The sequence below is a fragment of the Polypterus senegalus genome, chromosome 3, assembly GCF_016835505.1.
Source record: "Polypterus senegalus isolate Bchr_013 chromosome 3, ASM1683550v1, whole genome shotgun sequence".
Classification (NCBI taxonomy): Eukaryota; Metazoa; Chordata; class Cladistia; order Polypteriformes; family Polypteridae; genus Polypterus; species Polypterus senegalus.
The window spans coordinates 186,674,535-186,689,736 of NC_053156.1; the positions used below are offsets into that span (position 1 = coordinate 186,674,535).

Here is a 15,202-nt window from a genome sequence, read left to right on the forward strand (position 1 = left end):
TAATGGTCCAGGGAACAGCCATAGTATTCCAAATACCATAACTGCTTTAGTGTTGTTACTCTCACTTCTTCTTCGTCTTCTTCTTTCAGCTCCTCCCGTTAGGAGTTGCCACAGCGGATCATCTTTTTCCATATTACTCTCACTGCACCACTTGGAGTATTTATATCACTGTATCTGAGTGTGAATCACAGCAGCAGCTGATCGGAAAGAGAATTATCGGTATACAGTTTCATGGACACGCTGTCTCAGCCACTGCAAAATGTTTTTTTTTGATACATGGGTTGTCTATTTGGTTTGGTATAATAGTATACAGCTGATCCCTTTTAACTCATGGTTTTCTTTTCCTGTTCAGATAGACCCACCCATTTTCACCATTTTCCTCTTAGTGTTACTCATTGAACCCTCTTATAGTCAATTTATTTTTATTTTCAAATATATACCCACTTTATCATTTTCTCTGCTCATACAGGGTGGTCCAGATCTAATTATGCAGATTCAGATCGTCAGGATGACTTTGATTTATACGGGGACGATTCCAGTTTGGCACGAAGACAATTCTTCATTTTGTCAGTTTGCACACTTCTCGACGGTCCGTGATTTTTCGGGTGATTTTCTATGTAATAAACTAAATAAGTTAAAGTGTAATGAAATTTGCATAAATAAATCTTGACCATCCAATATATACAGTACACACAACAAAGACATTTATTTGTATAGCACATTTTCATAGATGAAAGTAGCTCAAAGTCCTTTACAAGAATAATAGCTAAGCAAAGTTACAAAAGACAGTAAAAACTAAAGACCCATTATTTATAAAAGAGGAGAACCATAATAACTAACTTAATTACAATTATTGTGAGATGGCCAGGGAGGACGGAAAAATAAAAACTCCAGTTGGCAGGATGTTGGGGAAAATTTACCTGTAGGGTTCCAAAGCCAAAAGACTGCTCCTGTCCATAAATGTCTTCCTATGAATAGGATATTCTTGTTAAGCTCTCTTCATCTTCCCAGCATCACAGGAGGCTGCAGCACACTTAGGATCAGGAGGCACCACAGATTATCAGGAAAAAAAAGAAAGCATATTAATGTAGTGATTAGTGACCAGCCTATAAAACAGAAAACAGAATTGCATTTAATGTAAATAATTAGTATCCTCCTTCTCTCAGGATGAAAGAATATTATCAACACTAATAATTTCTTTCTTTAAGTGATCAAGAAAGTCAGATTAAAAGGGTTGGTTCTGAAGTGTTCAACTGTACTAGCATAGTTATTTCTAATGGTAAAGTATCCCATATTTTAGGAAATAGAAACACATATAACATTATATACAGTCTTTTAAAATGCAAAAAAGTCTGTAAAAAAGACTGTAGAATGTATTAGAAAATACATTCTAATATTTTATGTTATCTTAAATGGCCACAATTGTAATAGTACTCATAGATTCTTCTTTATTCAAGTCCTATGGCTAGACTCTTTCTCTTCTTGTTAACAATATCAGGAAGAAAAGACTTCCCACATATCAATAGAATCCTGACTATTTTCAGCTGTTGTGAGAGATGCGTCATCTTCATATTTACTTCTGTACTGTAGTATTTCTCAGACTTCTATTTTTTTTACACCACAGGTACAGTATATGCACCAAACCCCCTAAAGACTTTTGTTACATTACTATAAACCCATTGGACTATCAGACCAATAAATCAGCCCAATTGTTTTGTTTTTTCTCTCAAACCCTTAACCTGCTTTTATTTTGTGTTGCTCCCATACCACTCAACCTGCTTTCTATGAGTGCTACTCCATATTATTCATCATGAATCTTTCTCTCTCTTTCTGTATTTTCTGCAGCAATTCAATGAGTACCTAGATGCATCATGTCACTGAACTTTAAAACTTCATTTACATACAAGTCATTAAATTAGTGACCTTTCCTCTCTTTTTTCCTTACAATCTATACCAGAGTGTATTTGTAATTTAGTTAGTATAATTTTTAGTAAAACACATTTCATGTTTCAACATTGCATATACTTTAAAGACTGAAGGCCAGGATTATACTTTGCCATTTTACAAATTAAACACAGAGCACATTTTAATTAAAACTGCTAGAATTAACAAGGCAGGCTATTGTACATTTAGCTATTTCTCTTTATACCCCTTTATCCTGTCTGGCATCAGAAATCTAATTTGATTGATCAAGATTGTCTTGCTTTTTATAGATTTTTTTACATCTAGTAAATCAACAGAGACCTCAGACCTAATTGGTTTTAGTCCAGGCGCTGAATATCATGTTTTCTTATTACAGGCTTTTGGGTTTTTATCTTCTTTTTTGAAATGTTTATTGACTATGCTTTATTGTGCTTCTAAAATATGGCAATTTGACATTCAGAACATTGTATTTTATTATGTTTTGTTCTTGTATCAAACAATCATTTAACAATCAATTAACAACTGCTGAAGTATTTATTGTACATGTAATAAATTGTGTATGTGCATATGTATGTACTTACTCTCATAAGGCAAAACATTATGACCACTCCCATATGGAAAAAAATAATGTTGACTATCTCTGTAACAACAATACATGCTAAAGTCGTGGCTATATTAGAAAACTTGACATTAGTTACTCAAAGACGTCCATTGCAACCTGAGCCAAATCATTCCTTTCCCAAACAGTTGGCTTTTGTGTGCTTCTAGTAATCCATGACAAATACCTTCTGATAATGGTCTGAGCAGGTTAAAACCATGAACTGCCAACAGGGTGTTCAGCGGCCAAGACTCATTGATGCTTGAGTTCAGCTAAGGCTATTCTGTCTAGCACAAACAGAGTTTGACTGTGGCACAAATTGCAGGTAATTTTAATGATAATTATGGAAATAATGAGTCATGACACGCAATGCACCAAACACTGACTATGCAATCATAGCTGCAAGTCATTTGGAGTGTCCATGGTAACCCCTGTGCATCATATAAAGATTGTCTACAATGGTCACACAGTGGTGTTGGAATAGATCCTTGGATCAATGGAGGAAGTTTGCATTGTCCAATGAATCCCATTTTCTGCTGCCTTATGTGGACAGCAGGGTGCATGTGTGTGTCATTTACCTGGGGAGAACATGGCATTAGGATGCCCTGTGAGAAGATAAGTTGGTGGAGCAAGTATGATGTTTTGGGAATTTTTGTGTTGGGAAATAGTATGTCCAGGCATACATGTCAATTCGATACATATGTCCCACCTAAATGCCCTTTATGGCAATGGTACTCCCTGAAGGAAGTGGCATCTTTTAGCAGGATAAATTGCCTGCCACACTGCATGAATTGCTCAGGAATGGTTTGTGGAACATGATGAAAAGTTCCAGATTGATTGTGACAATAAATTCCCAATTGCACCCATGGTCCTTGGTCTTTAGCATAATGATATTATTTGTACATACTTGGTGTAGTTTGTAATGCATTTCCTCACCTTTGAGAATACTCAAAGCCTGCCTGTGGTTTAGTATTAAATATAAAGATTGAAAGACTTTGTAAATAATTCACTCATAAAGAAGAGGTTTTCAGTGAAGTGCTCATTACATTCATTTACACACATATATATCTGTTTAAGCAAAGGTCTCTGATAAAGTTGGCATATCTGTACAGTAGCCAGTATTTTAAGATATATATTCAGTAGACTTCCCATGGGCTCACCACCTATGGGAGGGGCCAAGGAGGTTGGGTGCAGTGTGAGTTTGGTGGTGTCCGAAGGCGGGGACCTTGGCGATCCGATCCTCGGCTACAGAAGCTGGCTCTTGAGACGTGGAATGCCACTTCTCTGAAGGGGAAGGAGCCTGAGCTAGTGTGCGAGGTTGAGAGTTTCCAGCTAGATATGGTCGGGCTCACTTTGATGCACAGCTTGGACTCTGGAACCAATCTCCTTGAGAGGGGCTGGACTCTACCACTCTGGAGTTGCCCCAGTAAGAGACGACAAGCGGGTGTGGGCACACTTTTTGCCCCCCGACTTGGAGCCTGTTCATTGGGGCTTACCCTGGTGGACGAGAGGGTAGCCTCCCTCTGCCTTCGGGTGGGTGGCAGGTCCTAACTGTTTGTGAATATGCGCCAAACAGCAGCCTGGAGTACAACCCTTTTTGGAGTTCCTGGAGGGGGTGCTAGAGGGCATACCTTCTGGGGACTCCCTCGTTCTGCTGGGAGACTTTAATGCTCATATGGGAAATAACAGTGAGACCTGGAAGGGCATAATTGAGATGAATGGCCCCCCCCCGATCTGAACCCCAGTGGTGTTTTGTTATTGGACTTCTGTACTCGTCACGGATAGTTGATAATGAACACCATGTTCAAGCATAGGGGTGTTCATATGTGCATTTGGCACCAGGACACCCTAGGCCTCAGTTCGATGATAGACTTTGTGATCGTGTTGTCAGACTTGTGGCCACATGACTTGGACACTTGGGTGAAGAGAGGGGCGGAGCTGTCAACTGATCACCACCTGGTAGTGAGTTGGCTTTTATGGTGGGGGAGGATGTCGGTCAGGCCTGGTAGACCCAGATGTATTGTGAGGGTCTGCTGGGAACATCTGGCAGAGTCCCCTGTCAGAAGTAGCTTTAACTCCCACCTCTGGCAGAACTTCGACCACTTCCCGAGGGAGGTGGGGGACATTGAGTAAGAATGGGCCATGTTCTGTGCCTCTATTGTTGAGGTGGCTGACTGGAGCTGTGGCCGTAAGGTGGTCGGTGCCTGCCGTGGCGGCAATCTCCAAAACCTGTTGGTGGACACTGGCGGTGAGGGATGCTGTCAAGTTGAAGAATGAGTCCTACAGGACCCTTTTTTCCTGTGGGACTCTGGAGGCAGCTATTAGGTACCAGCAGGCCAAGCGGTATGTGGCTTTGGTGGTTGCTGAAGCAAAAACTCGGGCATGGGAGGAGTTTGGGGAGGCCATGGAGAACGACTTTTGGACGGCTTTGAGGAGATTCTGGTCCACCATCTGGTATCTCAGGAAGGGGAAGCAGTGCAGTGCCAACACTGTATATGGTGGGGATGGTGCCCTGCTGACCTCGACTCGAGACATTGTGGGTCGGTTGGGGGAGTACTTCGAAGACCTCCTCAATCCCACTAACATGCCTTCCAATGAGGAAGCAGAGCCTGGGGACTCGGAGGTGGGCTCCCCAATCTCTGGGACTGAGGTCACCGAGCTGGTCAAAAAACTTCTTGGTGGAAGGGCCCCGGTGGTGGATCAGATACGCCTGGAGTTCCTCAAGGCTCTGGATGTTGTAGGACTGTGTTGATTGACACGCCTCTGCAACATTGCATGGACATCGGGGACAATGCCTCTGGATTGGCAGACCGGGGTGGTGGTCCCCCTCTTTAAGAATGGGGACCAGAGGGTGTGTTCCAACTATAGAAGGATCACACTCCTCAGCCTCGCTGGAAAAGTCTATTCGGGGGTCCTGGAGAGGACGGTCCGTTGGATAGTCGAACCTCAGATTCAGGAGGAACAGTGTGGTTTTTGTCCTGGTTGTGAAACAGTGGACCAGCTCTACACCCTTAGCAGAGTCCTGGAGGGTGCATGGGAGTTTGCCCAATCAGTCTACATTTGTTTTGTTGACTTGGAAAAGATGTTCGACCATGTCCCTCGGGGAATCCTGTAGTGGGTGCTCCGGGACTATGGGGTACCGGAACCCCTGATAAGGGCTGTTCAGTCCCTGTACAACCAGTGTCAGAGCTTGGTCCGCATTGCTGGCAGTATGTTGAACCTGTTTCCAGTGAGAGTTGGACTCCACCAGGGCTGCCCTTTGTCGCCGATTCTGTTCATAACTTTTATGGACAGAATTTTTAGGCACAGCCAGGACGTTGAGGGGGTCCGGTTTGGTGGACTCAGGATTGGGTCACTGCTTTTTGCAGATGATGTTGTCCTGTTTGCTTCATCGGGCCATGATCTTCAGCTCTCTCTGAATCAGTTCTCAGCTGAGTGTAAAGCGGCTGGAATGGGAATCAACACCTCCAAATCCGAGACCATGGTCCTCAGCCGAAAAAGGGTGGAGTGCCCTCTCAGGGTTGGTAGTGAGATCCTGCCCCAAGTGGAGGAGTTCAAGTATCTTGGGGTCTTGTTCACGAGTGAGGGAAGAATGGAGTGTGAGATCGACAGGCGGATCGGTGCATCGTCCACAGTGATGCGGGCTCTGCATCGGTCTGTCGTGGTGATAAAGGAGCTGAGCTGCAAGGCAAAGCTTTCAATTTACCAGTCGATCTATGTTCCTACCCTCACCTATGGTCATGAGTTATGGGTAATGACAGAAACAACGAGATCGCGAATACAAGTGGCTGAAATGAGTTTCCTCCGCAGGGTGTCTTGGCTTTCCCTTAAAGATAAGGTGAGAAGCTCAGTCATTTTGAAGGGGCTCAGAGTAGAGCCACTGCTCCGCATCGAGAGGAGTCAGATGAGATGGCTCGGGCAACTGATCAGGATGCCTCGTGGATGCCTCCCTGGTGAGGTGTTCCGGGCACGTCCAACTAGGAGGAGGCCCAGGAGATGACCCAGGACACACTGGAAGGACTATGTCTCCCGGCTGGCCTGGGAATGCCTCGGGATTCCCCCGGAAGAGCTAGAAGAAGAGGCTGAGGAGAGGGAAGTCTGGGTCACGGGGGCAGCAGCTTGAGCAGAGATGCCCAATCTCGGATTAGCGGAAGAGGATGGATGGATGGATAGTCAGTAGAACCCAGGTGATACATTCCAAGACCTTCTGCAGATAGTGGTAATATATACAAACCTATGATAAAGTCTAAATGATAAATTACACACGATAAGAAATGATCAACATTAAATAATAATAAAATACATTGTATATTATTATACTTGTTCTCTCTCTCTCTCTCTCTCTCTCTCTCTCTCTCTCTCTCTCTCTCTCTCTCTCTCTCTCTCTCTCTCTCTCTCCAATGAACGTTATACTGATGTTTTAGCTAAACCCTCAAGGGACAATGGATTGCTGAAAAATGTCTTGCACACACATATAGTTTAAACACACTTTTACATTACATTTTTACATTTATTTCTTTTCTATCTATCTATCAATCTAAAAAGAATTCGGCCTATTGTGGGTATCACTGGCTTCTCCTTTCTTTGTTGTTTTCACTGGTGGGAAGCACTTTATGTATTCTCTTGGGCCTTGAAAACCCACCAGCATCATTACTTGTAAATTGGAGCTTTGGGGCCATTATTAAGGAAAATGCAGGGTTATTTTCACAACACCCCTTAGTGATGTAGCAAAGAATCCAGAGAGAGAGAGAGAGAAGGGTAGAAGCTAATGCTGTACTCGTTGCGTCATTGTGGTGAAAATGATCTCAGACACACAGGCACACCCCACTCGCTGGGCTTCTGTCATGCGCTGTATATGGATTGTGATAAACGTTTTTTCTGGAATTTATCCATTTTATATTTTCTGGCCATGGCCAGTTGCAAACAACTGAATCAATGAATATTGGGGATCTACTATATACAGTACTAGCAAAATACCCGCACACACATATATATATATATATATATATATATATATATACTGCTGAAAAGAATTAAAGGAACACTTTTTTTTTTAATCAGAGTATAGCATAAAATCAATGAAACTTATGGGATATTAATCTGGTCAGTTAAGTAGCAGAGGGGGTTGTTAATCAGTTTCAGCTGCTGTGGTGTTAATGAAATTAACAACAGATGCACTAGAGGGGCAACAATGAGATGACCCCCAAAACAGGAATGGTCTAACAGGTGGAGGCCACTGACATTTTTCCCTCCTCCTCTTTTCTGACTGTTTCTTCACTAGTTTTGCATTTGGCTACAGTCAGTGTCACTACTGGTAGCATGAGGCGATACCTGGACCCTACAGAGGTTGCACAGGTAGTCCAACTTCTCCAGGATGGCACATCAATATGTGTCATTGCCAGAAGGTTTGCTGTGTCTCCTGCACAGTCTCAAGGGCATGGAGGAGATTCTAGGAGACAAGCAGTTACTCTAGGAGAGCTGGAGAGGGCCATAGAAGGTCCATAACCCATCAGCAGGACCAGTATTTGCTCCTTTGGGCAAGGAGGAACAGGATGAGCACTGCCAGAGCCCTACAAAATGACCTCCAGCAGGCCACTGGTGTGAATGTCTCTGACCAAACAACCAGAAAGACTTCATGAGGATGACCCAAGGGCCCCATGTCCTCTAATGGGCCCTGAGCTCACTGCCCAGCAGCATGCAGCTCGATTTGCATTCGCCATAGAATACCAGAATTGGCAAAAGCACCACTGGTGCCCTGTGCTTTTTACAGATGAGAGCAGGTTCACCCTGAGCACGTGACAGAAGTGAAAGAGTCTGGAGAAGCCATGGAGAACATTATGCTGCCTGAAACATCATTCAGCATGAGCAGTTTGGTGGTGGGTTAATGATTGTCTGGAGAGGCATATCCATGGAGGGTCACACAGACCGCTACAGGCTTGACAAAGGCACCTTGGCTGCCATTAGGTATCAGGATGAAATCCTTGGACCCATTGTCAGACCCTATGCTGGTATAGTGGCTCCTGGTGAACGACAATTCCTTGCCTCATGTGGTGAGAGTATGCAGGCAGTTCCTGGAGGATGAAGGAATTGATACCATTGACTGGCCACCACACTTTCCTGACCTAAATCCAATAGAACACCTCTGGGACATTATGTTTTGGTCCATCCAATGCCACCAGGTTGCACCTCAAACTGTCCAGGAGCTCAGTGATGCCCTGGTCCAGATCTGGGAGGAGATCCCCCACAACACCATCTGTCATCTCATTAGAAGCATGCACCGATGTTGTCAGGTATGTATACAAGAACACAGGGCAATACAAAGTGCTGCATAATTTTGAGTTGCTGCAATTAAATTTTGGCAAAATGGACTAGACTGCCACATAATTTTTCACTCTGATTTTGGGGCGCCTTTGAATTCAGGGCTCTGTAGGTTGATCATTTTCATTTCCATCAAACGATGTGGCATCCTTTCGTTCCTAACACATTACCCAGTCTATATCAGTATAGATATCCAGGAGGATTTCTTTTTCCCATTGAGATCTGATGTGTTTTCAAAGTGTTCCTTTAATTTTTTGAGCAGTTTATATATATATATATAGTATATATATATATATATATATATATATATATATATATATATATATATATATATATATATATATATATATATATATATGGGGTGATAGCAGCCCTTTGCTGAGAGCATGGGCCAGAATCCATCGAGGAAGAAAAAATTAAGATTTTGTACAAATAATGTTTTTCATTATCTATCCATTACTTAAAAATTAAATGGGCAGGCTATTTCGTATCAGTGCAATACGCTGCTTGTTAAAACGGATGACTTCCGCTCTTACGTGCACGTAGTGCTGAGTGGGCATTATGAATTATCATATCTGTTCAAGTTCTATTTAAATTTTAAATATAAGTAATTTTTATTTAGTCAACAGAAATATCTTTGGTAGGAATGTAAGTTAAATTTAGTCATCATTGCATAAATTTTTCTTCACCATAGAAATGTAAAGACTAAATTCAACTTACATTCCTACCAAATATATTTCTGTCGACTAAATAGAATCTACTTATATTCAAATAGAACTTGAAAAGATATATTTTTTCGAATCTGAGTGCGCATTTTAGATCGACTTAACGCGCACTACATCGAGCCCCGTGCTATTGTGGTCTCGGCTGCCTGCCTCAATAAGTCACCATCGCTTCGCTCTTATTTTTTTACCATTCATTTAATCATAGGCCTCTCTACAGTTTTGTTTATTTTCGGGTTGTAATGTTCATTAAATCTACATATCATCTGGTCCATTGGCGGACCATGCATCTCACACCTAGGCCTTCAGTACTGCTCCGTCTGAATCAACCCGCCCCTCACAAACTAATTTATGGTTATAAAAACTATCTTAATATGCAGAAATACAGTATAAATAGCTGCTGCATCGCAGATCGATAACTCCTGTAGACACAATAAATGTCTTTATTGAATAGACAAACCAGGGGTGAACAAGTTCCTTTCTACTGCAGCCACAGCCGCGACACACATAAAAAACATCAATAATAACTCAGAAACTTGCAATATTATTTAGGAACATCGCAACATTTTACTCACCAAAAATTTGGATTATTTGTAAACAAAATCCATCCTCCTCTCTTTCCTCAAAAACATTTCAATCACTCTGTCGTACGAATTATCCATGCGCCTCAGTTCCATCAAAAAGTCCCTTTCTATCGCCATCGTAGCTAATGCGAAAAGTCGAACCTTCAGCTTCTATCCAATCAATGGATCTGAATGCGGTGACGTCGCCGTACGCCTCCTAGAGGGCCGTACTGACACCAACTCAAAATCTGATTGGTTGAAGCAACAGGTTAGTCGACATTTATTCTGTGTTAAGAGGGCCTGCAGAACGGACTGTGAAAGCCCCTCTTCCTGGCAACCAAATGATGGCTGAAATGCGATTGGTTAAATGCTTTAATACGAAAATATATGCCTGGAAGCAGCACAACCATCGGAAAAGCTATGAAAGGAAGTGGACAGACTATTTGGAATTATTTAATATGTATTCATGAACTTAATTTAAAGTTAAGCTTTACACCTTGCTTTCCTATTCATTTGCATAAGCACAGTCCTTCACCAGCAATTTTAACTCCGTTACAGAAATTTTAACTCCGTTACAAAAAGATCCAAAGTCTCGTTTATACCCTGCGTCTTCTCATTAAACTTGTATCTTGCGAATATCGTATTCGTTGTAGGCATGAAAAACGCCAGCGGCAGCGTGTCTATGAACTTAATTTAAAGTTAAGGTTTACACCGTGCTTTGTTTCCGCAGTAGCTGCACTTATGAATATGCTTGTATGCGTCACTCTCTTCATATTCTTTTGCTGCCTTCTCAATTGTGTAATGTGTTTTTTGTTCAGCGCTCTTTGGAGCTCTTCTTTGTTCTCTGCGTACCGCGTTCACAGTCAGTTCACATGAGCCGCTCGGAGTACATGCATCGAAGGTTCTCAGCTGTGCTTGTGCTATCTTGTGTGATCTTGTGATGTCCATGGCTTTATTTAATGTTATCTAAGACCCGGCACTTAAAAGTTTCTCTCACACTTTCGCTGAGTTTGTGCCAAACACTAGTCCATCCCTAACCATCTCATCTTCGTTTGCATAAGCACAGTCCTTCACCCGTGAATATTTAGCGGCAGCTTGTCTATTGGATTGCTGCTGACAGACAGCCTTATATGGGCAGGCACTCAATTACGTGGGAGGCATGATGATGAGGGATGCAACTCCGCCTCACACGGCAACCGAGCTGCAGGCTATGGCCGTATATATGTAAGTAAGTAGGTTCCAGTTATGACCGTTACGCATAGAATTTCGAAATGAAACCTGCCTAACTTTTGTAAGTAAGCTTTAAGGAATGAGCCTGCCAAATTTCAGCCTTCTACCTACACGGGAAGTTGGAGAATTACTGATCAGTCAGTCAGTCAGTCAGTCAGTGAGGGCTTAGCCTTTTATTAGTATAGATATTTGTGGAGGAGAGTGCTTATAGGACTTATTTAGGGATGGCGCATTGCGCAAAGACCTCTACCAATGCCGATGGCTTTAGAAGAGGCTGTGCACAAAGGAACAGCTTCGGGGAATCAGGTAGCATAATCAACTAGGACTAAGATAAATTGGTGTCCTCTGGCTGAGGGTTCTAAGGGTCCTACTAGGTCAACCCAGATTCTTTCAAAAGGGACATCAATAAGGGGAATAGGAACTAGAGGACTACGGTCTCTCCTAGGATCTGACGCAATTAACACTCCAGACAGGATATGCAAAAGCGTTGAACCTCCTCATTAATTCAGGGCCAATAAAATCGGAGCTTAATCTGCTCCAGATTCTTTTCAGTGCCCAAATGCCCTCCTAGGAGGTGGGCATGTGCTAATTCACAGACCTGCTGCCCAAAGGTCTGCAGGACTAACCGCTTCCGCACCTCCCCCTCATGCTCTGCTATTTGATACAAAAGGTCCTTTTTCTAAGACAAAGTGAGGGCGCTGAGGCATAGGATGATGCCTGCATTGGCCACTGACAAGTATGACTACATTTTTTGCAAATTTAAGGGAAACATCATTCCATTGTTTCCTTTAAAATGAAGCCAGGGTTTCTCTAAATTGAAAATGTAACTGGAAGAAAGAATCCGTGCTGACCTCAAGGGGCGTGGTTTCTTCCCGCACCACTGATGTGACTGGTGATGACATTTCATTGCACAATGGTTCACGGTTTGCCTTGTCATATTCTCTCCGCTGGCTGTTTACACGGTGTGGAGGCAGCTAGGAATGTATTTTTTCTGTCCATTACTAGGCCCAAAATTGGTTTTGAAGTGTAACTCCCTGAACCACTTTTACTTTTAGACCAGTCTTGCCCCAGGATCACCGGGTACGGAGGATTTGGAAGGATCGCTGCAGTCAGATTCTTTAGCAATCCCTCGTAACTGAAGAATCATGAGGCAGACCTGTACCAGCAGGTTTCCCCATGAATGCAGGTCTCTCCCTTGATCCACTGTCATGGCAACACTAATTGGCGAGCAACAATGGAAATGTTACTGCTGCAATCAAACAAGGCTGTGGTTTTGTGGCCACTGACAAATACTACTCCTTTATATGGAGAGGCTAAGGGATTTGTAAGTGCACAACACCTTTCTTCCTCAATCTCCCTGCACTTCCCTTTGTTACCAAGAAGCAAATGCAGCCGGAAATCCAGTGACTTAGGTGCTTGCTCTGGAAAGTGACAGCCAGACCAATAAGTCGGGACAGATTCTGTCTGGGTTTGACTAAGGGATGGTTCTGTCCACTCAGATTGCAAAGCCACCCAAAGTGTTTTGAGGAGCTCCATTAGCTTAAGCATGTTTGTATATTATTGGTCCCTGTCCAGCTTTGCAATATGCTCAGGAAGGCCATTTAGGAACAAGTAGCAAGCAAAATGTTCCACTACTTGACAGCCGTTGTTTTCCTCTGGCCTTAGCCAGCACCCTGCCTTAGCCCATATTGAAAATGCCTGCAAGTAGTTTGGCCACTCAGGGTCAAATCGCCACCGTCTTATTACTCTCACCTGCTGGTCTGGGGCACCCCCACATTTCACCAAGGGCTCTGCCTTGGTGGTGAGGACACATTCCCTTTGGTTATTTGTGGATGTTGGTCCTTCCATGTATTGTTTCAGGTCCTGCTTCAGGAACATCTGGGAGTCCATCATCTTGCCAACTACGCCAGTGTCAGAACAAAACGAATGATAAATTCAAAAAAGGTTTGGGGGTAGCAACTCCATATATTGTGTTTTGCTGCTGGTCAGTCAAAGAAAAACAAATTTCAACTGAGTTCAAGATGGAACTTATGTATAGGTGACAAAATGGAGGCTTTAAAGTTATGCAGAGGAAATGAGGTCATCAGGGCTGGAACCAGAAGTGATGTCTTCAGGCCCAGAACTGGAAGTGACAACTCCAGGTCCAGAGCCAGAAGTGACTTCTTTGGGGCCAGGCGGGATTTTCCATGACTGGTCTGCAGGAAAAAAAGAGAAAGGGTTAATGTACTCTGCCCTCCTCTGGTCTGGCATGGAATTACTCTCATTCAAGCCTTTTAACTGTCTCCCATGTGCATGTGTTTGACAATATATATATATATATATATATATATATATATATATATATATATATATATATATATATATATATATATATATATATATATATATATATATATATATATATATATATATAAATAAAACAGCTGAAAAGTTGCATCAGCCAGGTCACCAACAGTACAAGCTGGCATTTCATAATGCAAATGAGCATCTTCATAGACAGCTGCAGGGGAGCCTATAAAAACAGCAAGCCTGGAACAGTTGCTTGTGAATTCCAACTAGTTTGTGAACAGCAAGTTATATTTATTACAAAGGACATTGTATCACATTGCTCTAAAACTGATTTTATACTTTAGTCCTTTAAGGATAGCAAGCTTCTTAACAGAATGATATAAATGTTCAAACGTTCATTGGCAAATGGCATCAGTCAAAATCCATTAGGTAGTATAACATACAGTATATAATGAACTTTTTTTAAACACTATATAGTAGGTCAGAAGTTTCATTTTGAACAACTCTCTGTCAAGCTTAATTAATAGCTTGTGACATTTCCCTGAAGGGGTTTGGAATGGCAAAGAAACTTTGTTTCATTTTAATACAAATTGTTTCAAACAACAGGTCTTTGAATTCAGAAATATTCATTTTCCTCTACTTCTTCACTAATTGCATGTTTTATTTATATGTTAATCAATGAATTTGTTTCATTTTTGACATACAGTGTTCATTCCTCTAAAAGTGAAATAGGCATAAACACTAAACAAAAGGGAAAGCCCTTTTCTGCAGTCAGAGACTGATCCCTATTCAATAAAGGTTGCTGGCCAATTTTATATCATATGTCAGTTACGCATTAAGAAATAGTAGTGGTACAGGATTCTTCCCACTATCAAGACTGGTTGTTTAGCAAGCAGTGCAATAAAAATCTGTTTTCTGTTTGAAATAATTTCAATAAGGTAATTAATTAGTAGATTCTATTAATGTTTTGCAGGTTTCCATCAACATAATAGAAAAAGTTTAATCTGAGTAAATCAAGATAGTCTGGTATTTGATGGTACTTTTAATGGAGTCTAGACAAATGTAAATGATGTGTAATTTGAAATTGATAGTCCATATCTTACACAAGCTTAAGAAGAATGTATTATTTGAATAATGTCTTTCCTTTTGTGATATTAAAATTTTAAAGTCTTTCTCTGCAGCTGTTTTACCAGGTGTGCTATTTTGTATGTTTTGATATAATTTAGATATTATTCCTTTGTCTGTAGGATTGTTTGACATTTATTCCATAGTGTTTAAAGACAGTGATTTATAATTGAGGTGTAGTTTATTGCAATGAACAAAATTGGTAACCTATGGATAATTTAAAAATGTTTTTGCAGCCAAGTTATATTTACCACAAAGTACAATATATCACAGTGCTCTAAAAGTGTTTTTTAAATATAGATATCTAAACATTTGCATATCTTACATTTATTAGAAACTAAATGGGTATGGGCGGCACAGTGGCGCAGTGGTAGCACTGCTACCTCGCAGTAAGGAGACCTGGGTTTGCTTCCTCGGTTATCCCTGTGTGGAAT

At 41.7% G+C, this 15,202-nt stretch overlaps 1 protein-coding gene and 1 long non-coding RNA gene across 9 annotated transcripts in view; one reads left to right on the forward strand and one right to left on the reverse strand.

Moving 5' to 3' along the window:
• otofa (otoferlin a) overlaps positions 1–15,202 on the forward strand; it is a 565,861-nt gene that overhangs the window by 68,860 nt on the left and 481,799 nt on the right. The gene's annotated exons all lie outside the window — the stretch shown is intronic.
• The window catches only part of LOC120525742, a 42,617-nt gene that overhangs the window by 6,782 nt on the left and 20,633 nt on the right, over positions 1–15,202 (reverse strand). The window contains exons 2-3 of the long non-coding RNA XR_005633002.1: positions 13,107–13,549; positions 921–1,033 (exon numbers count right to left, since the gene is read on the reverse strand). This is a non-coding gene — a long non-coding RNA (uncharacterized LOC120525742). The remainder of the gene's footprint in view (positions 1–920; positions 1,034–13,106; positions 13,550–15,202) is intronic.